General features: G+C 36.6%; 1 long non-coding RNA gene across 1 annotated transcript in view; it reads right to left on the minus strand.

Moving 5' to 3' along the window:
- Window positions 1-14641: 14641 nt before the first annotated feature.
- LOC138109061 (uncharacterized) overlaps window positions 14642-25511 on the minus strand; it is a 154608-nt gene continuing 143738 nt past the window's right edge. The window contains exons 2-4 of the long non-coding RNA XR_011150243.1: window positions 23391-23483; window positions 16498-16709; window positions 14642-15998 (exon numbers count right to left, since the gene is read on the minus strand). This is a non-coding gene — a long non-coding RNA (uncharacterized lncRNA). The remainder of the gene's footprint in view (window positions 15999-16497; window positions 16710-23390; window positions 23484-25511) is intronic.

Consider the following 25511-nt stretch of genomic DNA (forward strand, 5'->3'; position numbering starts at 1 on the left):
AGTACCAGCAAGCAAGTATAAGTATTGATTGCTCTGCCTTCATCACAGTGTGCAAACTCTCTACTTTTTATTGAAATTGCCTTCCTGGAAGTGTTACTTGAAAACTACTAATACCAACTGCCTCCTGCCTATCTGATATGCAATATTATATCAACAACATCAATAGGATAGGACATGCTTATTAAAATCAGCAGGGAATAACAGTGTTTTCGCTGATTTCACCAGAGGGTAAACCAGGTTCATTTAATGGGTGTAAATGAGCTTAGAAAGAGACCAGCTGCACGCACACTGAGAGGATTATCATACATAAGAGGTGTTTATTCATAAAATTGTAAATGCTATCTCATTGCTTTTCTCCATTTTCTAAGTAGTTTCACACATATACAGATGCTGACATCAGAATAACCCACTAAATGATCTGCTGTGAATTTCTCTACATACTAGGCCTTTAAATTTTACCCAACTAGCTTATTTTAATGAAAAATGTTGTCTGCAACTCACATTTCAATAAAACATAACTTCTGTTGGGCTAAAATTTATCTCTCAGGTCAACATCCAACTTTGATTCAAGACATGAAAAGTGAAAATCTATCAGTTTTCAAAGCATTTTGTTCCAGTAGTTACACCCTTCCTTTAAAGTTATTTCTCTAATTTGAATTGTTTTGCTTCAGCTTTCTACTGTGAGCTTTCATTTATCTGCTGTTTTAAAGACCTTTCTTGTATTACACATATTCTACCCCAATGGTAGTCAGATTTTTTTATACAAAAGGCAAAAAATCTTTAGCATTATAAACTAAGTAAATGCAATTCTTCAAATGTTTGTGTATACTAAAACAAATCTTTCTCAGTCTTAACCCAAGTAGTTTTCAATCTCTGAATAACCCAAGTGAACTAGCAATAGCTAAAAGAGCAATGAAAAAAAAGGTCAACTTGGCTTTAATTTCAGCTGGCAGCCTATTTTTTTTTTCCTAAACACCCCTATAAATTTTAACACTTCTACTTTTAACTTTATTATCTGCTCTGCTGTTTTTGCTCACGTTATCTAGCTCAGATTGGCTGACCCAAATTAAGAACAGTCCTTTTGCTTTACTCTCAGAACTGTACATTAAAGATGTCTGAGAGCAGTGCAGGGCAGAGCCCTTAGATATTCTTGCTTCTAGCTAGACTACTCTGAACTCTCTCTGATAGAGGCAGATGTGACTGCACCTTAGCACGACCAGGACACATCCCAGTCCAACAGTGCCCACAAACAATGTGAACTCTAGCCTGGAATAGTCGAAACACAGGCAAATGCCCCTTCTCCCACTTCTACCAACAAGATAGGGGTGTCTGGCAGAAGGGCAGAGCAGACAACTGGGAACAGTAAAGTTTCAAATTATTGCAGCTAAACCCCCAGTCTAATTGCTGCCTACCCAGGGTGCCACACAGTCTTCACAAGCGCTCAGAAGTATGATATGTGGGTTTTTTCACTGATTAAATTGTCCCATTACCTCCAAGTCATACTTTTTTCATCAGGGAGAAATTAATTAAAAGACAGTTGAAATATACACATCTGCAGAAACCATACATTCAAAGAGAAGGCTCTGCTGTTTTAACTCAAGGTTTTAGGTGAAGGAAAGGATCATTATTAATGATGACTTCAATTAAATTTATATAGTATCTCTGGGGAAACTTCAAGCCATATGTTGAAATCCCTTTAATGTTAATGGGTATTACTTGTTCTCCTGTCAAGGCTAAAGAAGATGCTTATGCCTCATACTCCTCTGTTGGAGGACAGAATGTACCAAAAGTGTTGTGAGAGGGAACAAAAGGACAAAGAGATCACATTAGTTGCAATGATATATGATTTTCTGCTTTAGTTATTTAAAGGGATGCCATGCAACAAAGGGAAAAAGAGAGAGAGTTTAACAATACATGGTCAATGTTTACATATGTTACCAATCAGCAGAAAAGCTATTGGAAGTGAAAGAGGAACTATGCTGAAAATTCAAAGACAGTTAATTAAGTTCTTATCACCTTTGAAGTAATTGTATGGGCTGCACACAATGGAAAGGCTCACCCAACAGCTAATTGTATTAGTTTCAGCAGAGTTACTCCAGGGACAGAGCTGGCCCATGTTGTCGGGTGACTCACAGCCATAGTTTGCAGCAATGGACAGCATGTCCAAATACTCTGCATGGAGAACAGTGAGAAATATTATGCCACAGGATTCATATTATCCAAGCTGAACCCTGAATATTCGACAACAATTAAAGGAATAAAACAGCTAAATATATCTCCATTATCTTAGATCATAAACCCTAAGCACCATATACCCAGATGCTTATAGATAACAGAATCTCCTTCCTATTATTAATTTTCTTTATCCTTGAAAAACAAAACGAGAAGGCCTGTTGTATTTTTCTAAGTAAAACATCTTGGAAGCTCTCTCAGGACACTAAGGAAGATTTATTCAATTTGCTTCTAAACCGCTTGTTTCTTTTCCCATGACAAAAACATAGTTTCTCTTTCAAGTTATTTCCACACAAATTTTTGTTCTGGCCTTCATTCTTGGTCAGTTGCATCTCTTATAAATTCTTCGGACTGCCTTCATTGACAAGTACCATTAACTGAGAGTACCATTAACCCACAGTCAAGGGCACTGTGTCACTTACAAGACTTTTTCTAGATTAGACACCTTTGATCTTAAGCAACCCTTATCAGCTAACATGTCAAGAAGAATGTAATGCATATTTTAAACGTTTCACGGTGGATATTCTCCCCCAACAAATGCAGCCCAGAAAACTAGCTTACCCTGAGTAGTATGGGGTATGCAGACAAAAGGGGAGAAAAAGCCAGAAAATAAGAAAATCAATAGGACAACAATTTATTGCCAATATCAAACCATAAAATTAAACAATTTTCAAACAGAGATGTACAAAAAACATGCCAAAAATTTATCAGTTTAGGTCATATCAAAATGAACTCTTTCAGGGGATTCGAATACCGAATTCTCTTCACAGGAAGCAGAAATAACATAGGTTCCTTTTGTGGCTTTGAAAACATTTGTCATCAAATATAAGACATATTCCATTATCATTCTTAAGTGCAAACTGACCTAAAATTTGTCACTCTGTGGCACATAGTTAATGTGCGTGTGTGTGATAGGAATTAGACTGATAGTATATTTCCAAAATATATGTTGCCTGCTATTCTTCTACTTCTTGCACACTTTATCAAAGTCTATCTGCATCCATTTTTTGGGAGGACAAAACTTCCTGGGTTTTAGCAAATGCCTTTTCTTATTTCCAGTGATATTCCTGATGCCTATAATCTGTGTTTATTTCCTTTTCCCTCACTTGAAAGACTAGAAAAAAATATTGACAGTGTATGACACAACTATTTTAAAGACACACTTGGTGCCCTCATTACTTGCCCAGTTTTGTCACTGAGAACTACCTCTTCTGAAGACAAGATGCAAGTGGGAGTAGGGAAATCTGAGCTATGCCAACCTCCCCAAACTCCCAGACTAAGAGCTGCTCCCCACCCCCCTTCTTATATGCTAATTGTCTTTCATTATCTCACAGTTGGGGATGAAGTTCAAGTGCATAGGGCAAGTAGCTATTTTTCTGTATAGGAGGATATTATTTCATAAATAGCAGTGTAAAACTGCATTATGACTTTGCATCAGAAAAGAGAGGTTTAGACCAAAAAATTATTACCTCCAGATGATTTATGGTTGCCTGAGCATACTTAACCTGGCTATCTCATCTGTATACACAATGGCACTATCTTTGAAAAGAAGATGATTTTCTTCCTTTCCCCTCTTTTTTTCTCTCATGCATTCTGCATATGCATGGGGCACAGAAGGGAGCTGAATTGTTTTCCCTGGCATCATAAATGTTCTTTTTCTACCTTTGACAGTCTTGACTTTATAACTTTCAATTATAAGGATGGAAAAGAGCAAACAGTCCAACCCACAAGTTGACAACCATGTTATATAAAAATGGTAAACTCTGTTTTGAAGAGTGAATTGAACGTGAGTTTGATCTACCACTCTGATTGGAACACCTGACTCTTCCAGAAGTAATGTGTATCACTAGCCAGGAATAATGTAGTTGCTCAAGTGCCAACACCGTCATTTTTCTTACATTTTAATTCAGTTTTCCTGTTGTTCAAAGCCTATATATTATATGTGTGCATATGGATAGATAAATAATTTCTAATCTCTAATTTCTAATCTCCATTTTAATGCAAGTTAATGCAACTCTTCAGCCTCTTTACTTATGGTGTGCTCCCCCTTTTGTCCTCAATCCTCTCACCTGTCTCAGACTTAATCCATCTTTCTTGAACACAAATAAGTTCCTTTTATTTTCTCTCCTGAAATACTATTTATGTACATTCAAAAATATAGCCAGGGAATAGCTAAAGAATTAGAAAATCATACCAACACTATATTGTCACTCCCTATAATACTGAGCACTGCTTTCCAAACAGCTAATGAACTTCCTTCAACTCCCAACAAGAAGCTGAATGAATTATTCATCATAGATCAAAATTAAAAACTCTTGACAGCATTTAGAAATGAGAAAAGTAGCAGTCTGTGCATATTTTCAAAAAGCTTTGTGTGGTTTTGGTACCATGGATAGCTGAAAAATGGGAGTCAATGGAGCATCAGATCTCAAATTGCTAGAGTTAAATAAAAATTCTTTTTTTTTTCATGCAATGTGTGATCATTATAGCGTGCTCTTAAAACTTGCAGAAAGAACACATAGATTACCTGCTTTTCAGTTATATAACTTACATCAACAGGTGGTACTAAATATCATAATGGTAAATATGGTACACAAGCCCTGGTTTTAAATGGAATTGCTGTTATAAAGTCAGTCATCTCAAGAAAGAACAGATGGATGCTTTTTAATAGACTCTTTGATAATCATTAACAGGGAGAATGGATCCATTGCTGCAGTAAATGAAAAATATGCTTGCTGAAATCAAAAGTATTCCTGTTTTTTCAAAGAATGTTTTGGAATAAAGATTAGAATTAAGACTTTTGAAGTCCTAAAGGCAAACAAAAGGTGAAGAGAACAGCCTAATGTATGCCAATGACTAAACAGTGCAACCATTTCTCTGAAACATCCTTCAGCTACAAACACACATTATTTCCAAAGAAGGATGAAATCTAGTTTTCTATATTCCCCTTTAAGATAAGTAGCAAAATAAAAAGACATTATGAAGTGAAAACTTTCACTATAGACTCGAGGCTACTAATAATTAATCAGAATCAAGTCCCATTCCAGCAGAACAGCTTCATGGTAGGCCTATATAATTGTGTCATTCTGATCCCTTCCATCTGCCATGGAAGGATTAACATTAACACATGATGGATTAACATTTATTTATTAGCCTAAACTTTTGTAACTGAACTGGACAAGGTCTCCCAGAAACCCTGCAATTACACAAGAATTTAGTTTTTTCTGCACATGGACTTTGGAGAACATTTGGAAAGGTAGAATTCATGAGGCAGTGACTAATGGGTCACACTACAGGACAGTGACAAGCAGAGGACCACAGGGATCTATTATGGGATCTATTCTAGGATGCATCACATTTAGTGTCTTTATCAATGAGTCTTCAAAAGAATGGTGTTTCTCAGAGGGCCAGGCTTGTACAACTCTCTGGGCCTTTTGTTTTGACCGAAAGAGTAAATTCTGAGAGATTATGGAGACAATCTGTCTGGCTTGGGCAGAACCATCAGAGCAATGACTGCACTGCAATTTATAGGTGAGGAATTATAACAATACCCTATACCAAGACAGCACATCCAGCATGACTATAACTATGCCAAGAAAGCTCTGCTTTGTATCACAGCACAAGTCCCACGTACCTGTGAAATTACCTCTCTTCTGTTGTTGTAACAACATTTATACTAACAGTTCCAGTTGGCCTCAGAGATTACTCAGTTTTGGAGTCTTAGCTGACATGGTTATGCCAATAGATGTTTTTACTGAGATGCACAGATTCTCATATTTAAAAAAAAGGAGAAATGAAAGTGCAATGTGGGGTAATCCACACAAGAATACCATAAAGAACACAAAAAGTTAGAGAATAAATTGCCTAGCACAGCCAGCCAAAAAATGCTCACTGAGGTTCCAGTCCTGCAAAATGTTGGGCTCTTTGGAGGGCTGTCTTAAATCTCCTTGAGTTATGGGAGTCACATGGTCCAGCACCTCAAAGTATTAAACATACATATTCAGAACTCTTCTCTCAGAAGAAATGATACCGTCATCATAACATTTATTTTCCTTCAATAAGCACTTGAGGAAGTGTTCTGGAGAGGGAAATCATGAATACTGACTGAGTTATCAGGCTGTAAAAGCTATCCTAAAAGCATGAATGCAAAGCTGATCATTTACTGTTTTTGGTATAAATAATAATCAGATTAAGCATTGAAGCACATGAGGATAAAAACAACATAATGGCAGGCTATCAAAATCGTCCCAGCCTTCCAAAGCTGCCCCCTGGACTGGAATATAGAAGTCAAAAGTATGAATAAGTGGGTTTAACCTTTGCTCAGTGCTTTAATCCAAGCAGAAGCTCCATACTTATAAGGGAATTAGCCTTGGTGATGAAGATTTACAGCAACCAGGAAGTTTTTTCATATATGAGGAGGGATCAGTACAGCTGAAACTAATTATTTTATGTGAGGGTAATTATGCAGAAGTCAAAAGCAGGGCAGATAGAAAAGGCAAAGCCAAAACTAAGGAAGGCCACCTATATTTAAAAGTTAGTGAGAAAATGCCCTATGCTTGTGACACCTTCAGGACTGGCACGCTTCACAGCTACTTGGGCTGGTATGTCTTAAAATCAAAGAAAGTATAGAGGAGAAAAACACACTGATTGTATCACCTTGACGAGCAAAATATATGTAGATTTCTATTTGAATGGACTCTATTCTGTAAGAACACAACAATAATTCTATAAATGTCCACGAAATAGCTATTAAAAAAAAAAAAGAAGGAAATGTCATGTTTGCAATTCCTAAATAATATACAAAAACGGGTTAATTCAGTTTTAGGTCTCCACTTTTCACAAGTCTTTTCATCTCTCCCTTTGCCCTTGTTTTTCTATAATCTGGAAAACCTGTATTGAAGTGTCTTCAACTGTCTTCAACTTCACTAGATGAACAGAAGGCAGCAAGTATCTGTTGGAAATGAATCACACAATCCTCCTCTGAAAGCTTTGTATGGAAAATTGACTTTCTTTTATAAGTCCACTCATATCCCATCAGAGATGGTGTAGAAATATAAATTAATTAATAATTAATTATTAATAATTAATAATTAAACAAGAAGTCAAATGCCTGCCAAGTCCAGAAAGAGGGGATTAATTAGATTGCATAATAATTAACTTAGCAGGAAAACAGGGTGATTAATAGAATAATTAACAAAGACAGAGAAACTGAAATTACTAAAATTGAGGTGAGAAATAGTGTTAAATAAGATGTATAGGGCCAGATGAACAGAGCAGAATTCTCAGAGTATCACTTCTAATTTCATAATTTCTCTAATGTATTTGGTACAAAAAGGAATAAGAGAAATGTGCCGATGGGAGGTGGTGACATGTTAGGGAAACTTTGCCTATGCAAAAACATACCAAAAAGGCATAAAGGAAGAACTAAATTACAGTGAACACTAGAGAAGGAAATATGGGATTAAATACAACAGGAAAACATGCAAGGATGAAAAAGAAATCATTATTCATTCAAAGCTGGTAAATCTTATATTTGAAACTACAAAAGAAGGAAGAAGACCTGAGTACAATATATAGTCATTGGAGGACTGTGAGACAGCAGCATTATTTGGATATGACAACAGAAAAATGTGGAATGTGTAAGAGAGGTATTTCTGAGAGAACTGGGGAAAAAATTAAGAGTTGCACTACTGTGTCAGAATCAATGACACTCTACCATCCATGGTCAAACCACTAATCAGACTCAAGGAAGACAGAGTCTTTTTAGCTTTAAGCTCTGAGCTGACAGGACAACTTCCTAAAGTAAGAAGTAGGATTAAACAAAATGTCTTCAAATCAGATACAATTAGATTATATTATTGTTGGAGCAGCAGAAAACTGGATTCAATGACTTGGAGATGCAAACCCTTCCTGTGTTCCTACCCACACTGGCAACATCATTATATATTGTTCAAGTTCAAGTATAAAAATCTACTAAAATAGCTGTGTCAACCCATAGTAAAATATTCCAACACTTGCCACCACAGGGGCTTGTGTGGTTGGACACTGGATTGAAACGTGGAGCTGCTGAGCTGAGGAAATGGAAGAGGCATTATCAGAACAGTGCTTTATATTTCTGTATATGTGCAGAGATAAAGGGAATTGCATTTTACTGATTATCTGTGAAATGTACCTCCTGAGGAGCCCATCTGCTAAGCCATTCTTTTGTTCTTCTTCATGAAGATTCAAAATAGAAAGTCACAGATTATTTGCACAGATATTAATTCATATAGCAAAATAAAACAGCAGCTCTCTAGTAAGCATTGAATATTCTGCTGATATGAACACACACTCAGCACTGAACCCTCGAGGTTACCTGGTAGAAAAACAGTGAATGTCTGATAGAATCAGGAAGCTGGGGATCTTTTTTCAATTTTCCTGGCAAGAATTTTGGCAGTAAATACACTTGAAAACAACATTTCTCTCTTCTCTGGGCTTGACATTAAGTATATCAGGTCTATAGTGACAATGGATCCTTTTCAAGAGCCAGCCATAAATCAAAAAATATTGTGTTTTCAAAATATTTTAGGGAAACTATTGTTTATCAGATTTTGGTTTTTTTTTAAAGCTGCTGTTTGATTACAAATGTGAATATCCCTTTAATTTCCTTAAAGTTTCCCAGCACCTGGAACTCCAGTTTGAATCTCCAGAAGAGTCTAGCTGGAGAACTAATGGCAGAACAACACAGGGCATGCTAGGGCTAAGTGAAAAAATTAACCTAGCTTAATTGATTTGCATTCATATATAAAGGTCAGTCTCTATCTCACCTGAAGCTTTAACTTCAGAGTGTAAAATCTGTCACTCATTAAATATTAGGCCAGTGACCTAGATGACAGTTCTGGCTCTCCAGGTTGACAAAGACTTAAGATTCATATTCTGAGACATACCATCCAAATAGAGAATATTGTAATACAAAAAGTAAAGCTAAAAGTCCAAGTATCTGTGTAGAGAGTTATTTGTAGACCATCAGAAAGAGACTGGTGGTCAAGAAATCCTAGTGGATTTGTAACATATGTCTTAGCAGGATGCCAGCACAAACTCAACTTAGGTCACCAGCATAAGGTACTAAAGTTTAGTAAGAGAAAAGACACTCCTTTCTGTCTTGTAGGTCTCCTGGTTTAAGAAGAAAGGCCATAAATTAAATGTGGAAGAAAATTTGTAATTTAACTTTAAATACAAAATCTCAGAATTTTAAGAGTGAGGATTTTTTATCTTTTACTTTAGTTTTGTTAAACTTCTATCAGGAGATTAATTTAGGTAACAAACTAATTTATTAAAAATATTGTCCTTATCCAAATAGTCCTTTTTACTGTGCTTAATTTTGCAACACTTCAAGGTTTGTTAGTTCAGTTCAGAGCAAGACTTTTTGAAAGTTCATTATAAGTCCCGGCAGGACTGAGAAGCGAAAGTGTTTGAGTCTGGTCTTTTTTAACTCAATGTCCTTTTGGGGGCAATTACGGAATTTTTGGATCTGGCCTAGGATTCTAGCCTAGGATTCTTCTCTAGTGAAATCTGGTAGACTACACAACTACTGGAGATTTTTAAATGCCTTCACTCTAAATGGGCAACCTCAGCACTGTAAACTCACTCTCTCACTTGAAAAGAGACAGTTTTCCAAATTTACCAGTCCCAGTCTCTCAAACCATTTTTGTATGTTTAAAATTACTAAGAAAACCATGATAATACAATTACAGACTAATATCAGTCAAATTTAGTATTGGAAAAAATTTACTTCAGTAGACACAACACAAATAGATTTTAGGGTCAGCTGTGGGGGGTTTTGCTATACTGCTCACCAGAAAATTCTATTTTTTTCCCAAACTCAAATTACAATGCATGGTCTGAGTCTTCTCATTTCCTTTTCCCATTCTGATTAATGTTCTTATATTTATTAGACAGAAAGCTAATGAAGAGTGAATAGGAAGGAAGACTACAAATCCATTAATAGCACAGAGAAAGTGAACAGAGCCTTTTGTTCTTCAGCATAAGATACCGAGCACTCAAGGACAAGCAAATAAATGGAAATATGATTTCATCATCCACACTCCATAGTGAAACTCATTGCCAAAGAACTTTGTGGAAAATGAATATTGACATGCATTATAAAAAAGGCAGGACCACTTTATGAATAGCCTGTCTACTGGTGGCTATCCAAAAGAGAGGTGTGCCTGCCATCTCCCCCTGCTTGCCGGAAGTTGTTCGGCCAAAGCAAAGCCACACTTCTCTTGCTTCTCATGTATTTTTCTAAGCATCCACTACTCACCACGTCCAGGGACAAGTTGCTAGGCTTTTAGAGGTTTTAGAGATGTGCACACACAATCTGCTACTTTTCTCTTTATGAAATAGACATTAAGGTAAATGTCAAAAATGGAAATGTCAGAATTGATTTTCATACCTCAGAATAACTAGTTTGCAAGAATTGGAAACTAATTCAATAAAAATTCAGAAAATATTTTTACTGGCAGGAAATCACCTGTCCAAAACTACTTTAGGGAGACAATTCTCATGTCCAACTACTTTTATATTAAAAACAAATGTTGTCTGGTATTGAAAGCATTTCATTACACAGCTAATGCACCTTATCTAGAGATAATTTCTAACAGATTCCCACTTGCTCTGCAAAAATAAGTTCCTAGGCACTCGCTTGCCACAGGAGGAATTTCATAAGCGAAATAAAATCAGTTTAAATAAAATTCATTTTTCTATCACTTGACACCCCAACCGATACAGACTGCGATGAAGTTTAACAAAGACTGTTTACAGTGTGTTGCATCTCTTTTCACATATACGCAAAACGCATCAATATCTCTTTTTTAAAGGTAAAAAAATGTAGTTTAAGAGCCAAAGATCATGAACTATTTCTTTCAATAAGCTATGGACAAGAAAAAAAATATCAAGAATTGGTATAGTGTGGCATTTAGAATTCATCTCTGGTATTTCTAAAAACAACAGGCTACTTTGGCAGCAAAGTGCATATTACTTCTAAAAATATGTATGGATAATCTAGTATTAATAAATGTAAAATGCTGAAGAACAAATTAGGGCTGCCCTGTTGCAGTTTTGCTATGATTTGAAAGGCCAGCAGAAAGGTCCACAAATTTATTGGGAAATTAAGCACCACAATATGCTTCCTGCATTTCTTCAGCACATGGATTTGGCCAGGGATACTGAAGTGAAAGCAACCTAAAATAAGCTCTCTTCACACAAATGTAGCAATTGAGAGATAGAATCCTGCTCAACCACAAACTACTGCTTTTAAGAAACTATTGTAACATCTCAAATGCATTGCTTGCAGAATCCAGTATCCTTTTACAAGGAAGTAATTTCCTATCTCTTGCTAACTCAAAACTGAGAGTCATTGGGCTTAAACAGCTCATGAGGTCAAAACACACTGGTTTTAGTTTTTCTGAACAACCTCAGAAACTGTGAGTCACTCCCAAGTAGAAAGCATTTTGTGATCCTGACCCCAATATTAACAGAAATGTTCTTATCAATAATCATATGGTAACATTTTACACCTGCATTTATCCTGTTCAAAAAGAAGTTTGTAATTTCACAGTCAAAAATGGCAAAAACAGGCTACGTTTTCTTAAGGAATATCTGACCTATCATCAGAAAACTATATTGCAGAGGACATCTGGAAATTCTCAATACCCAACCATTTCCATTAGAGTTGATGTTTTAGAAGCTATTTTAAAATCAAAAACAATGATTCAAGTACATAAACATGGATTAATGAGCACGGTTTTGACCCCTAGTGGGAGGTTATCTTTGCAGTCAGAAAACTGAAAATGTTCCTTGTTTCTTTTCTTTCCCACACACAATTAAACTTGAGTTCTTCCTGAAATATGCAGCACATGACTTCAGGGTTCATCTTGCAGCTGATATGTTCACAGCTGATACTGTTGATTCTAAAAGGGGTCTAACCCAAAAAGTTTGGCTCTGCATGAGGACTTAATGTTTTAAAGAGACATCCTAGACTGGATTTGCACAGACAGACAATCCTGACACATATCTGTGTTATGGAATGGAGAGCGGCACAGTGATCCCTAAATAAGCAGAGATCCAAGATACCTCCCAAGATATCCCTATCCAAGATACTCTCCCCAAGATGGGGAGAGCACAGTACACAAGTAGCTCAAACAGCAGTTACTTGCATTATGAGCCTTACATGCTGCCAAAAGCAGTCACCACACCACAGCACTCAGCACTTTTCTGTCCAGAATTAACAAGAGCCAGTTTTGTACCCACAAATGAAAGAAAACATGATTGAAGCTAAACAAAAGATTGCAGCTCAGGTGTCTCCTGCCAGTGTTATACCCCCACATATCTAAACCACTCTGTTGCTGCTGTCTGGCGTTTTTAAAACATCCCTTCCCACAAAAACATAAGCTGTGCAGTGCCATAGAACAAACCCATTCTCTTAAGAGCTGGATTCGATGATCCTTGTGGGTCGCTTCCAACTCAGAATATTCTGTGTGTCAGTCTGTGTGAAACCAACAACCTAGAGGCTCCTCTATGTGTTTAACTGGACTAGAAATAGCTACGTCATCAAAAAAAAGTCTGAACTTGTCAGTATACTCCAGACACATTTAGGACATGATATCTATCAGCCTCACCAAAACAAGCATGGAACTGTGACATTATTAAGGAAGCAAAGGATACCACCTGCACAAACCATAGCCAGAAGCTAGAGAAAAGAATGATGAACTAAAAGAGATACTGTGCACAAGGAAGAAACAGAAATTTTTGGTCTCTGGGTCACGGACTGCTGAAAAAAAGCAGATACGCTTTAGAAGGTTAATTCCAAGAGGGGCAACCCATCTGATTCCCACCTGCAAGAAAGTACCCAGTTCTGATTAAGTAGTCAAAGAATCCAATGAATAATACATTTGGGGTTACCAGTTTTTGAAAATCCCCCTTTCTATCAGTGGCTTCTATTGGTGTCCCTCTGTGGTATCTGGCTCTTCCCATCTGTGTGTAAGAGGACTCCACATGCAGAATTCACAGCCATGGATTTCGTGGCTGAAGGGTGTACCTGCTCCACACAGTGAAGATGATCCAGTGATCCCAGAGCAGTCTCCAAAAGCCTGGCATGTCTCAGAGGGCCAGGGAAGCAAAATGTAATGTTTTCCCTGATCCCAGAAAGAGCAGTCACAGTAACACTGAGCTAATATCATCCATGCTGCAAACCCTGCCTCTTTGCATATAGCATAAACTCAAATGCAGCATAAGGCTGATACAGCTGCAGGGTCCAGTTGCCCTACTGCTGGTGATATCTGTGTCATGCACTTCAGCGCTTCACACTATTCCAAGTTGTCCAACAAAACTGGTCATGTTCGGATTGCAGTGATGTTTGGCTTCCCCTTTTTCCCTCACAGCAGCTCAACAAAAGCCATTGCCCTATGAGGCAGTCAGTAAAGGAAGCTGCAGAGCAAAAGCAAAGAGGGAGAGGAGAGACAGAGATGCATCTAAAAACAAAAACAATCAAGTGGGAAAGCCTCCACCATCTCCACGTCAATTTTAATGAAATGCAGATTGGCTCAGTTATCATATAAAACCATAAACAGAGACAAATTGTGTATAAACAGCACAACTAAAGGTTGATTGAAGTGCTAAAGATCAGGACTCATAATATGTAATTAGTCACAATTGAATCACTTAAGACTAACTGTTGATGCATAGAGTCTCAGAGGAATGGGCTGTAATTTTATAGCTTATTGGTATTTATGTCACTAAACAGTTCCCTGAATTTCAATTTTCACTGTTTTTACCAATAGTTACTGTTTCTGAAATAACAGAATTCATTTCAAGCATTGTGTTTGGCCCAAACCCACAGAGTAATGGCCCTCTTTCAGGTAATGAAACCAAGAGCTCAGTTTAAAATTTATCTTCTCCTCCTCAAAATGTATCCACTATCTAATTATGTATAATATGTATAAATTACCATTTATAATCATTAATAACCATAGTCATGCAAGAAAAACAGGGTTCTAGGTAAGCTTTTAGCATTTGTAATGTTATAGAACTTCCCTTAGTAAAACAACAATATGTATTGTTTAGTTAAAGTTATTCTAGTTTTCTATGTTACTGCATTAGCCAAGCAAGTTAAAAAAAAATAAATAAAGGAAATTGCAGAGCTCTCTGGGATTTTTGTTTGATTGTTTTAAGAAATATAGCTTTAGCATTCTTTATATCTTTACTTCTGAAGCACAATATCAGTCCCTGAAAAAAAAATTGAGAAACATTTGTAGTCAAAGACAAGGAAAAGCAACATTTGAAAGAGAAAAGAGAAATTTGGCTTAAGGCAATGATTTTACATAGCAACTCATTATTTGGAGCACTGCCTTTTTTTTTATTCCCAGTGTAAAACATTCAGTCGGTAAAAATCAGGTGGCTCAGCCATCAAAAGGGATATTGCCAAAAACTGCAGAAAAAAAGTTGCTTTGTATTATTAGTCTCAAATGATAGTCATAATAAAAATGGAATATAAGCAAAGAATGAAAGCTCTAATAGGGAAAGAGAAATGTACACATGCAGCAGACATCAACAGAGGATTTTTGACAACCACATAATATTTCCTTCTGAATAAAAAATATTTTTCTGAAAAATGGTTCTTCTATCTCAAATTTTTCATCATGCTTTTATTTCAAATCTTTCAGTGCAAGCTGATAAAGAGGATATTTATCTTAAAATATTATTGTATATGCTCTTTTTTGCTATGTGATCAGATTTTTCAAAAACAATCCACCACAAAAAAAAAGTTACACTGTACACATTCAACATATACTAACAGTCATTATCACATACAGAGGAATAGGTGTATTCTCTGTCAGAAGTGCTGAGAGAAGATGGAACCATTTACACATGTGAAAAATCACAAGGTATGCCCAGTGTAGACCGTGGAAGGAAGGGGCCAGTTCATGTAACTAGCCTAGATAAACTCTCTTGTTGACTTTTTTCCTAGCACACCTATAAACACTGAAATACTATTTTAGCATCCATTAAGACAGAAAAGCTCCCTTTTGACTGCATTCACAGTAAGAGAACTGCAGAATTTGATTTGTAGTCTAAAACAATCTTAGCAACCCCAATTAACAAAATATACATTTCTCAAAAAACGATTACCTTAGATTCTGCAGAACAGAAATGGTGTGTGGCAGAAATCCATATTTCCATTAGCAAGGAAGATCAGCTTCCATCACTGGTCTCACGAGACTCCAGCTGGACCCACAGAACTTCCTCCCCTGAAGAAGGGACTTACAGCTCTGAAGTTTAATACAGGATATTTAGCAGCTAAAGAGTTTTTAGTTTTTCATCTCAAATATTTAATTAAAGAACATCCTTTTCATGGAAATGTCCTACTGCTACATCTTATTTTGAGAGCATTTTCTTTCCTCTTTTTCATATTCAGTGCAAATGTGAGGAAGAAATTATTAAAACCAGCTAAGAACAGCACCAGAAATGCTTGGTTTCTGTTCAGATAGAAGGAATGTAACAATTTAAATTGCATTTTTCTGCCTAAATTATGTCTATGGCTCAAATTCAAAGTGTGGCGCTATCCTGTATTGAAAGGAATGCAGGAACAGCCATATTCACATTGTGCTTCCTGGAATATACACCCTCCAGCTCTTCCAGATGCCGTCTCACAGCTGACAAGCAGTCTTCATGTGGGGGCTCTTCATGGTCTAGATGGGCTTTCAGGACCACACTTGAGGCTTCACTGGCTGCAAGAAAAATACACCTGACCCCAAGAAGTGCCTTGGAAAGGCAGGACTTGCTTGCTGATCCCTCAAAACAGTGTTTTGAAGAACCATGAGCACACAGATAGGGACTCTTTAATTATTAGCCTAGTACTTCTCATAGTTACCCTCAGAAAACAACCCCTCAAGGAGATTTTGTTCTCTTCATCATTGTCCTCCTCACATAACCTTTTCCAGCATACTATTACTCCTTATATAAAGCTTCCTTTTGCAAGTCACTACAAAAATCTGAGCAGTTCTCAGTGCTGCTTCATGTCTGTAGCTAGTTCTTCTAAATTATTCCATTCGGTTATGTCCATAATTTAGTGAGATAATTAAACCCATTTCATAGTAAAATTGCATATTTAAGAGATTATACTTCGTATGGCCCAAAGGCCAACAATAAAAAGCAATGGTATGTTTATTTATGTCCCAGTAGTCTGTCATTTTTTATGCTATTTTATGTGTACATAAAACCACTTACAGATCCATATTCAAGGTTGCTGGATAGTGACAAAAAGGTACACTTTTTCTCTTGCTTGACATTCCCAAAGTCTTTGAAATAATCAGTTATTCACTGGATCTTGGGACTGGTTTTTGCGGTTCACTACTGCTCACTGTTTATGTAAATGTCTTTTCAACATATTGTCCATCCTTATTTTTTATCTGCTTCAGACTGCTAGGCTTCTGCTATGTCTATAAAAAAACAAAGAGAGAGGTAAAGTCAATTTTTTTCATCAGTACACATGGCATCTCAGAAAATAAATTGTAGCACTGCACATTATTAGATGTGCAGGTAATGATGTATTTCCCCTGCCAAACTCTTCACAGATAATAAAAATTACATGCTTATTGCAGACACACTAATTATATGCAGTTATGGACAAAAAAAAATTGAACACCTTCCTGAGGTGTAGATTAGTCTGCATTGAATGCTGCCTTTGGCAAGGCATTTGTGAATTTTATTTTAATTTTCTTAACAGCAAATTATAAATATATTTGAAAACCATTAAATTTGAAATACAGCCAGTGAAGCTGATGAATTAAATTGATAGTGGAGTTTCTCCACCATCTATTTCTGACTGAAAGGAAGGAAATTATTTCTTTGGCTCGCACAATGTGATTTCAGCATTTCATAAAACAAGAGTATCTCAAGATGACAGACAAGACCAGGACTGTGCCAGCTGTTGCAGAAACATATATAACTACAGTTCCTTTTCAACATTTCAATAAAAAGTGACTTTGTATATACTATTTTCTTTACTAATAATAGCAAAGTAACATCCAGGGGGATAAAAAACCTTGGTCCTACATCAGGATAGGCCTCTGACAAGCTGAAATTTCCAAATAAGCCCTAAGAATTGTAGGCACACAGGTTGCGAGTGAGCTCCTGCCTGGCTTCAGCATTGCAGAGAACATTCTATCACAGAGTCCTTCAGACAGTCTGCTGCCAGCAAAAATCTGGGTTTCCAGGCTTACATTCTGTTGCATCAGATTTGTTCAGCTAACAAAAGATGCACGTTTCTAATTGGTTTGGCCTAGAACTGGTATGTGGCATGGCACTGACAAAAATAAATTAGTTATAATCTGCAGAAAAATCTTCTTCAAGCTGTAAAAAAGTTCAGAAAACAGATCATACCACTGGGAACTCCCCTACCTTTTAAAAAGAATGAACCGTGCCATGCATCTCAAAAATGCACAGCTTAATTAGGAGAAAAAATGCCATGGACCTTTAATTCAAGAGAATGTCCTCTGTGAGTGTACTTATTAGTAACTGCAGCTAAAAGAACCAGAAAACAAAAGCAGAAGTACCATTAGTCTTAATCATCATCTATCTGCTGCTGGAAGATTCGTACCTCACATGAGAAGAAAGACTCTCAGCTATACAAATTCATCCAGGAGTGGTTTTGGCCTTTTCTTTGGGTCTGGCAGCAGCAGGGAGCCCTGGTCCATGACCGAGGCCTGTGTCCCCAGCCCTGCACAGCAGGCAAACACTAAGTCAGCTGCTGCCTGGGTAGTCTGAAGCATTCCCAAGCTCTGGCACTTCTGTACAGCCACTCACTCTCCATGAAGGAGCATTGTTCCACATTGTTTTTTCTGGAAGAAGCTCTTTAACAAATGATTCAAGACCCAGCACATGAAATCCACACACAGCGCATTACACCTCCAGCCAGGTAAGGGGGGACAGCAGGTGGAGCAGGACAGAAGAGGTGACAGTGCCTGAGTTTCAGCTTCATCTAGAGATGTGTAAGTCATTGTAGACCTTAAATGTAACTCTGGGGCTCAGTGGGGCAGTGTGCCGCCTTGGAAGCCTGTGTTCAGAAGCAAACAGGTGCTAAGACACCTTCTCCATATGGATCTGGCTAGATGCCAGCCTACAGTATTTAAGTTGCACCAGGCTGGAGTCATGGGGATTTTTGTCTCTGAATTTGAGTGCCCAAAACTTCCCATTCTGCAGTCAGAGGCGCAGAGAAATCTCAGAACCATCGGAACTGCCAGCCCCAGCTCATCCTCTGTTGAATGAACTCTCCTCTAGAAAGTAAAGATCAACTACAGGAAACCAGGTGTAGCTACAGCAATGTGAAGCAAGACCTTGTTTCCATTTTTTCTGTTTTCAATAGAGCCGCTACCAGCAGCAACATTCTGCTGTAGCAGTCAGCAGAAAACATTTGTCCTTGTGCTCACACACTCAGTTTAAAGAAAAAGAAACATCTGTTGCTCCCGTCTTTGTCTAGTGCATTTATGAAAGCTCATTATTTTATTCTTTCAGTTACTACAACTTCCCTCTCTCCATAAAAACTATTGCTGACAATGCCTATAAGGTAGATCAGTCATTCTGGGCAGAAAGATTTCATTTTCAATTCCCATTTTCATACTCATTAAAAACAGCAACAAAACCCTTAAAGATATATTCATTGTTAATTATAATTATTCTATAAACAGATTGTCATTTCACACATGTCACTTAGATTACAAGAAAAGAAAATGAAAAAGTATTATATAGTCCATAAAGAAAAATATACTTTAGGCTACATTACTGCAAACTGCTTTCATCTAATGGAAGGATGTTAAAGGAACTAGCAGCCCACAATCCAGCCAATTTCCTAGCAGAAATTAAACTTAGATACAATGAAGTTTTCCTGGGGGAGAGCACCATCACTGTTTTCTAAGATGCTTTATCACCTAACCTGCTCTGAACTCCCTTGGTGCTTTGAACTTTCTTCTTTACAGGACTCAGGCATACGGAGAATCTTCCATTACATGAAAGGGGCAATGGCACGATTATACTAAAAGCACTTTCAAAAACACAAGGGAAAACATGTTAAAAAATAAAAACAAAGAACAACTTCTCTATGCATTACTTCAGTGTGCTCACACTCTGTAGCCAGAATTACCTTTTGTTAATTGACTGTATCTCTGCAAACCTCCCCAGAGCTAAATACAAGAAATGTGCTACAAAAATATCAATGTAGAAACAGAATAAAATTTAATATTAAAATATATCTCAAGAACGCTGGTTTAGATAAACATCTTTCACATCTTTTTCTGTTAGTACCTAAGTGAAAATTTTTCAAGCTTATCCAGGCATCTGAGTTGCCCAGCTTCACCTTGAATTTAATGAGCTACCTATCTGGCACTACTGTTTGGTCAGATATCCTTCCCTCCCAGCCTTCTCTGTTTGCATGTAACATAAGGTAATTACCTGTATCAGAAAGGTACTAATGAGAATAAATATTAACTTGATTCCCTTTAAAACTGGAAGGGAATATATCAAAAGAGATTTGCAGCATGGCCTTGCATACTAAGTTATCAGACATGAATGGGGATCAAAAACTGATAATCAAGGAGCTGCATTTTATAAACCTCTTAAAAGACCTTTAGAGTTAAGTAAGCCCAGGGATATAGCTCTGTTTTCCACAGAATTTTGAGCCAGGATGAGAAAGTCCACAAATTCCGATAATTTGCCACAGATTTATGGACTACTGAAAAAGTAGGTGCTAAAAAGGATTCATTCCTGATTTACATATTCTACTAGTAAAGTGGCAAGGTCTTATGGAACAAACACAACAGCTGCAAATTACGTAATTACGTATCTGTATGCAAATTTGCAGACATCTCCTAAATGTTGGAGATGCTTGCAATGCTAATTAAGTGCTTTTTATTACCTCTGCATAATTCCTACATGTGATCCTGTGCCAGATGTCACTGTCACTTGGAAAGCCTTTATTGTCAGGTTAGCTGAGGCAGCAAGCATTAACACTGCTCATAAAAATCCTATTTTTAATTAAATTTCCTGCAGTGTCTCAATAATTGCTCATTGTCTTCCTGTCCAAATCAGATTGTTGATTTCTTTTTTCCAATTGAACACCTGAATCACACTTCCAATGCCTGGAAGTCTTCCTTCTCCACTTCAGCAATATTAAATATATTAAAAAGGAAAGAAAGACAGGAAAAGTAACATCTTCAGATGCCAATATCAGTTCCTTATGGAAGTTTAAGCAGTGAATGTCAAGAGAAAGACAAATAAGGGATACTGATTTTGACAAATTTTAATTTGTCTCTGAGCAGAAAGAAGTTACATAGAGATTGCAATCAACTAGTGGCATCGGTGAATCACTCCTTCACACTGTAACTCTTATATTCAGAGTAAGTTGCAAGCCAAGACCATACTTCCTCCTTAAGCCATCCTTATGAAAAGCCTAATTTGAACAATGTCTTCCACATAAATTTCTTGATCTTAGGCCAAATGTCTGAGCAGGGATGCCAAGGAAAAAAACAGTGGTGAGAAAAAACAAGCAAGAAAGTTAACTATTTCTTCCTCTGAAAAAATCAACTGTCAATTTGTTACTTTTAGTAGGCCAGGATCCAATAGAGCGTAACTGGAGCAATAAAACAAGTACTTTGCTTCTAATGTCTTGTTAAAACAAGCTTAGTAAAAACTTTATGATACCCTTGATTTAGACCACTGTCCTACAACACTTTAAGCCATGAAGTAACGACAGACCTCTCCCAGGCAGTTACAGGATTGTAGTCATTTTAAAGACTTAGCTGGCCAATCCTTTCTGACTGAACCACTCTGTTGTTTGCAGGAGCATGATACTCTTTTGTGTGTTCTCCCATCCTGGCTAGGCTTCTCAACACACTCATCAAAGACCTTGGCATTGAGTGAGTAGTAAAGGACTCTACAGAAAGAATTTTACCCTCAGTTCAGAGTGAAACATTAAATCAGACTTCTCCACAAAACAAATAAATATTATTATAGGCTAGCCACGAAGCTGAATCTTCAAAAATGCCTCATTATATGGAGTTTACTACTACCCAATTTGCTGATGGAAGCACTTTTTGACAAGGTATATAAAATTATATTTGGTACAAAGTAGTCATCATATCCCATCCGGCTCAGCCCAGAATAAATATGGGACTAAGCTGGATTGAACTCTAGCGGTTTTTTCCATCTTCCATTTTATGGTATTTTCCATCAAAATTATTACCTCTGAGATTTAGGAGTATCAGTGTCAAATCAGAAAAGCTGCTGGGGTGAGATTCTACTGTAGATTATAACATCATTCAATTGTAGTTCACCTGGAGGTTGGCTGGAGGTCTGTGTAACCAAAGTGGAAGAAAGATGCAGGAAATATATATTCTTATATATATTCTTATATATATATATTTAAGGAGCTGATAGAAAAAGAATCTGCAATAAACTCTGTCAGATAAAAATTTGTCATAAATTAGGGCTGGCTAACTTGATCTAGCAAGTTATCTATTGAAAACATTACGGAAATCTGCATTACTTTCATCTGACTGAGAACCAGTTTTATAGACAAGACTTATCCAACAATTTTCCATTGCCAGTTGGCTAGGAGCTTGGTGTCGGAACTGAAAAAGAGAAGGAACACCCTACAATTAGATTGCCTAGTTTTCCACAGGATTGGTCCTTTAGAAGAATTCATGTATCTCTTGCTTGCATTTGGGAACTTCATCCTCATTCCATGGGTTTAATATGAGGATTAAAATATTCAAAGCATTCATGTGGATACCACTGCTACCTGTGCTTTTATTTCTTCCTGTTTTTCAGCCAAGCTCTCTTTTGAAACATTCTGAAAAGCTAGGTTCTGTACTGGCCAGAGTATATACAGGACATATAGACTCATTAAGGTTGGAAAAGACCCCCAAGATCATCGAGCCCAACCTTTGACCAAATATGAAAAACAGTTAAATACCAGCCTATTCACTAATTCACTGCTTGGAATCTACAATTAACCAAGAGGTAGTCACCGTTTCAACTCCTCTAGGCTCTCCAGAGGACACGTAAAAATGATTAGTCTAGAACGTTTCAAATTCTGAGGAACAAAGTAGAAGAAGCTAGAAATAGTCACTGGAACACCACTTCTACATCTACTGCTACTAACCATTATTAGAGCACTAGGTTAAAAAGTGGCATGAAACTAAAATAATGAATAAACTGTATGAGTTTTAACATTAATCCGAGCTCTAAAAATGTTTGCGTAACAGTGGTATAGTTATATTTCAGAAAGATCTAAAAATGATGAAATGTGCAAATACCAAATGTAGTAGAATGGTACAAACTTCTTTTCTTGAAATTTGAGACCTTAACTTTTTCCAAATCTTTCTTCTGTCTATTATTTCTCATCTTATTTAATTGCCTGGTTATTAAGTCTAACTAGCAATGATTTGAGCTGCTTTAATCAGATGAAAATCATACAAAGAAAAATGAAAGGTACTTGAGACCATTTTTTTAAACTGCTCACAGTCTCTTCCTTTTTCAATTTTTTTTCTTGACACTTATTCATTTTATAATTTCTAGATTGCCATATCACAGATTTAGCATTTCAGTCTGGACTTTTTCAACTGCAAATTCAGTCTCTCAATGGATTTTTATTACAGATATCCTGCTACCAGTTTATATTAAGATGGTCAGTATCTCAGCAGTTCTACCAAAATTCTCCTCCTTTACTCTTTTTCAGTAACTATGTGCAGTACAGTTGCTTTTAAACAAGTGCACATAGAGCATGTACAAATGAAATATCAAACTAAACTATTACTAATAATAAACTATTGCAATTACAGTACCAACCTAAGTTTACAAAGCATGGTTTAAATGACAGGTACTAGTCTTCTGCATTCCAGAAAATCTAGTTACATATTTGAAAGTGACCAAAGTTCAGAATCTGGATTTAACTATCTAATTTTAGGAAACCAAGTCTTAAGCTACTGGTCCAAATGTTAATCATTGCCTGATCTTGATTCATTTAGTTTAATCCCATAAATTCTACCACTTCTCTGCTCTATAATACATTGTAATGCAGATAACATCAATACAACACTTGTCACTGTCATCCATGTATTCATTACCTAAGGAAGGGCTTCGAGTCACTTGTCATTTCATCTTGCCAGAGATGTCATAGAGATTTCTGTACATGAATTGACTTTTCCCTCCATTTCCTTCTGTAAAGTGAGGACAAAAACCCAATCAAAGTAAGTTAACAACATTCCTTTTACAGTACCTTTGTTTTCATTACACAGAAATTTTGTTTTCAATAAAAGCAGCTACTGCTGAACTTTTGCAGTGAGTCTAAATAACTTGGGCACTCATTCCTTGAGCTATGTGAATAATGGTTTGGGGGATTTTTCTGGTTGATGCCATAAAATAAAACATTTTGAAACATTTGTAAAAATTCAAATGAAGATACTGGATTATATTATCCATTGTACTATTAAAAAAAAATGTATATTTCAAATTAAGCTGAATTCTGAAACCAAAGTAGATATATCTCATTTTGACAAAACTGAATTGAAACACATCGGTTTTCCCAATTCTTTTACTGAGAAAAAAAATTAACAATTCAAGGGTCAATCTGCACAGTTTTAATAAAATTTGTTTCCTGAAAAAATTCACTTGGATTCCCATAACTTCTATTACAAATTAGAGTTGTTCTCTTCTTTTACCACCTCTGAAAATACCATCTGAAGTTGCTATGGGTGTGAAAAACATAATAAATATCACCAAAGCAATCTTGAGTGGTAGGGAAATTCAGAGTACCAAGATCTAAAAAACAAATTAATCTTGGCTACTGCTCAGCTGCTTCCCAGCAAGCTGGCTCCAGGAATTCTTTTCTCCTTTGAGATCACAGTGTTCTATTTATTTCTTTTCAGCCAGAAAAGTTCCCATTTAGTGATGTTTCTAAAAGTATACCCAAGAAAACTTATGAATTATTAATAGTTAAGCTTCATACAATCAAATGATAAAGCTAAGGGTTATTCAAACTGCTAGGATTAGGACAAGACAGCTGATAATATTTTGAGACTAGTTTTTCCTGCAGCAAGATTTTTGGACCTCTACCAAAAAGAGAAAAAATTATTTTTTACTACTTCAAGAAAGACTTGCATGTCCAGTATTCTGGTCATGCATATGAGTTTAGAAGCAGCACTGCAGAGGAAGGGAACTAGAATGATAACCATGAAGATTCAGAAGGCTGATAGCCATGCTAACCACAAGACATGAACAGATCTAACTTGTTTTTTTCTATTAATATTAAAAATAAAAATATGATACAGGTGACACAAATATGATGAGGTTTAAGAGCAGTTGAAAGGATGAACCTGAATTATGACTCCAGGAAGAAAGGTACTGTTGTAACATAGTCATTTATTTCTTTCCTGAAGGAAAACCTAAATGGAAGTAGCAAAGATCGCCTGGATTAGCACAGAATATTTTAAGGTGGACTTCTGTAGTCAAATATTCAGAAATCCAAGTAATCTTGCCCCAAAGACTTTTACAATAAAAACACCTGAAGACTCAGAAATAAGCTAGTTGTGGCATCATATTTGTGATGAAATACTGCACATAGTATGAAGCCTAAGGATACAATTTCAACTTTCCAGCCAAGCCTACACAGTTGTGAATTGAAAAAGGGAAGTTTAAGAGGAATTGGGATACAAACGAAGCTTTTGGAAATTTATCAAATAAAGGTACCACTTGGCCATTTCTATCTATCACCAAAAGTTGATAAGGTTAGGAACACAGATGTTTTCATATGAAAGTCACATAAGGCCAGGGAGAGCCCTGGGACTTTTTTCAACTTTCAGACATGAAAAAGAAGCCACAGTGTGTGACTAAAAGTGAAAGGTACTCCCCAGCTGTTTTTTAAAAGCTTCCAGAAATAAAGCTCAGACTCAGCCAGCATTAATAGGGTCAGAATTTCCATGCCAAGCAGTGATACCAAGGGGACTGACAAAAGAGATGTAGTTCTAATATACTAATAATGTCCTGTCTCCTTAGATTTTTATGAAATGTCATGCATTCAGTTCTTCAGCCTTTCTGCCCCAATACTCACAGGAGTCCTCTGCTGGGAGCAGGACAACTTGTATAGCAGAACCACGAGTAACACTACCGCAAATGAACTGTAGGAGAATATATTATTTGCCAGCCATCTAGCCTTTCTTCATACATATTTTCAACTGCACAGTACCTGA

This window comes from Aphelocoma coerulescens, chromosome 4 (assembly GCF_041296385.1).
Source record: "Aphelocoma coerulescens isolate FSJ_1873_10779 chromosome 4, UR_Acoe_1.0, whole genome shotgun sequence".
Classification (NCBI taxonomy): domain Eukaryota; kingdom Metazoa; phylum Chordata; class Aves; order Passeriformes; family Corvidae; genus Aphelocoma; species Aphelocoma coerulescens.